Source organism: Bison bison, unplaced genomic scaffold, assembly GCF_000754665.1.
Source record: "Bison bison bison isolate TAMUID 2011002044 unplaced genomic scaffold, Bison_UMD1.0 scf7180017864098, whole genome shotgun sequence".
In the NCBI taxonomy this organism is placed as follows: domain Eukaryota; kingdom Metazoa; phylum Chordata; class Mammalia; order Artiodactyla; family Bovidae; genus Bison; species Bison bison.
The window spans coordinates 4,222,958-4,226,180 of NW_011494670.1; positions in this window are offsets into that span (position 1 = coordinate 4,222,958).

Consider the following 3,223-nt stretch of genomic DNA (forward strand, 5'->3'; position numbering starts at 1 on the left):
TTAATTGGCAAATCATTGAAACAGAGTACTGAGCGGTTATCTTAAAAGGTCCATGGGTGTATTTCTTTACATACACGTCCTAGGAACCCTACATCAGAGCTTACTTTAGTTATAACAAAGATTGCGGTGGAAATTATCCTAGGGAGGTTTTTACCAGAAAGCTGAAACACTCTATTTGGCCTGTAGCCTGCCTGTCTGGGATCATGCAGACTCTGATGTAACCAGTTTGTAATCTCGTACAATAGGCATATGTGCGGAAAGGAATTCCTTAAGATCAAGATGGTTAAAAATATGGATAAGGGGAACTTTCAAATATTAAATGGTGTTTGAAATCTGATGAATGTTTTTAGAAAACTAAAACAAAAAGCTAAAGTGAGTAGATATGTCTCTTGTGAGGGCTTTATTTCTACTTGCCATTACAGAGATATTCTTTCAGATGAAACATAATAACTGATGTTTACACAGCACTTTACAGTTTTCAGAGCACTTGTGTATATATTACTCACAGGATCTGGGCTTAATAAAAAAATATTACTTTTTGGGAAAACTATCCCAAGAAAGAGAAGTAGAAAATAATTTGCCTGCTCTTGTTCAATGATATTTATCCATGAACTATGTATATATGGTTCTTCCCTGGTCGCTCAGCAGTAAAGAATCCACATGCAATGAAGGAGATGCAGTTCGATTCCCTGGGTCAGGAAGATCCCCTGGAGATAGAAATGGCAACCCACTCCAGTATTCTTGCCTGGGAGATCCCATGGACAGATGAGTCTAGCGGGCTACAGTCCATGGGGTCACAAAAAGTTGGACATGACTTCTGGACTAAACAGCAACAAGACAGAAATATTTGGTACAAGCTGAGCTGGAGCTGGAGGGGAAAGCCGCAAGCTTGGCTCAGGGCCAGGAGAGAGGGTGAGGGGTAAGAGATGGCGCTGTTTGGAAGGCAAGGGATAGGTGGGAGTCCCCTGCCCTAGGTGAAGCATCCAAGAATGCTCAGCTCCACACCTGGGTGGGTCTGGAGGTTGCAGACGACCTGGGCCAAGAGCCATTCACCAGAAAGGAGGCTAAAGCCAGACAGATGAAAGCGGACACTTGAGTGGGTTTCAAGATCAAGGTGCTTAGCTCGGTGCCCTGTGATGACCTAGAGGGGTGGAATAGGCCAATGGGAGAAGAGGCTCAAGAGGCAGGGGATACATGTATACATATGGCCGACTCATGATGTTGTACAGCAGAAACTAACACAACATTGTAAAGCAATTATACTCCAATAAACAATAAACAAAACAAAAAGATCAAGGACAGTATAGCCGGAAATGGGTCAAGATAAAGCGAAACAGGAGGATTGAGAGAAGGGGAGAACATAGTGTAAAGGCATGGCGGGCCTGTGGGCACAGGGAACTCTCAGGCACTGGGGGTCAGACCAGGTGTGGCCACTTCCCCGCTGGGCCTTTCCTCCTCCGGCCTTCATCCTGACATCGTGCCCAGCATCTTCCTCGGCTTGGAGAGAGAGTCAAAGTCGTAGTTTCAAGTTTGCACTTTTCCACAGGTCTTTGTCTCCATTTTAGGAATGAAATCGTGCCTTGGATAAATTCCTTTTCAGCAGGAATGAATTGCAGGCTTTAATATATGTATATTTTTTGCCAAAATAATAGGCCATTATCTCAGATTATCTGAATATGCTTAAGTCATATCAACTCATAAAATTAAGACATCTTTTTTTTTTTTCATAGGTATTCTGTGGTGGGAAGATGGAACCAGGTTAATCTATATGCCTTGCTATTGCTATAGAATATAAAAAAGAGCTCACAGAGTTCTGAAAGCACATTTTTAATCCTCTTTATTACTAAACTAGAAAGGGTATCAGTTCCCTTCTTCCTACCTGTACAATAGTGAGTCCCTGGCAGGAGCCCTTATCATCCTTCTTCCTATATACTAAAGAAGCTTACCCAGCCCGATCCTCCCCACGTGACTCAGCTGCAAGTTCCTTGCCAGTAAAAAAGGATGCTGCTGCTGCTTCCTGAAAGGTCTGTTCCTTTCACTTTCTGACTCACATTTGTTATCTCTCTTGTCACAGAAGCTGATTCAACAAACATACTCAGTTATACCATCCCCTTCATCTCACCAGTAGCAGGAGCAGAGAAGAGATGAACATGGCATTGAAACCTCGGTGCTGAAATGCCTTTAAAGAGCCCAGTGAATATTCCCACAGCAGCATCTTCAGGACAGTGTTTCTCAAGTGGACAGGCTGGCTGGTTCCTTACAGCTGTATTTTCAATGTGGGCGACCCCCTGAACTCTTGCCTTCAGGGGTGCTGGGAGGATTATGCCCAGAGGTCCTGAAAGCAAAGCCAAATACTAACATCAGTGGTGTCCACTGACCCAATCCTGTTGCCAGCTGCAAGACTGAGGAGCAGCAGGTGCGAAGGAGTGGAGAATGGGAAATGAGAAGAGCCTAGGGGAGGGAGGAAGGATAATCCGAAATAACCTGGAAATGGACTGGCTTCTATGGCACAGCTCACGCTGGGCAGGTTCCCGGAGGCCAGGGTGGGGGCTGGCGGGCAGTGTGGGAGTATAGGATCTGGGCTCGAGAGGTCTGGCAACCCTCAGCCACATAGAGGCAAACAGGCAATGCCTCTCATGGCAATAGAAGCAGAGGGACATTCTGATGGCTGAACTGAGCCCAACAGGAATGGGGCGGGGTCCCTCCGAGGCACGGAGGTGTGGTGGTTGGTGGCCTGTGTAGATGTGCAGGGCGCTGAGCTTGGTTTAATTCTCTGCTCTCATGATCTTGAAACTCAATACTTTTTAAACAAGGTGCTGGCATTTTCCTTTTTCCCTGAGCTGTGACATGGGGCCCTGTCAAGATAGGGGAGTGTGATGTTTCTTTCAGTTGACGGGGCCCCAGGCAGCAGATTGGGGCTTGGGGCAAAACTGCATTCCATTCCACAGTCTCCATCACTGTTACCTCTTCACCCTGCTTGACACTTTAGAGCAGTCTTCTTGTCCTGAAATTTCAATACTTATTTTTTGTTTGCTGCTCATCTCCTTTTGCTCGTAAGAGCCCAGGGCTTAGTCTATCTCGCTCTGGCACCATCCCCAGTTCCCGTAGCCCATCAGTCCATGCTACAAGCCTGGAGAAAACCAGGGCGTGGGAAGGTAAGGGTTCCAGGGCCTCAGAGGAATCACTGGGCTCACAGGGATCCAGGCAGAGCTGGGGAGGAACT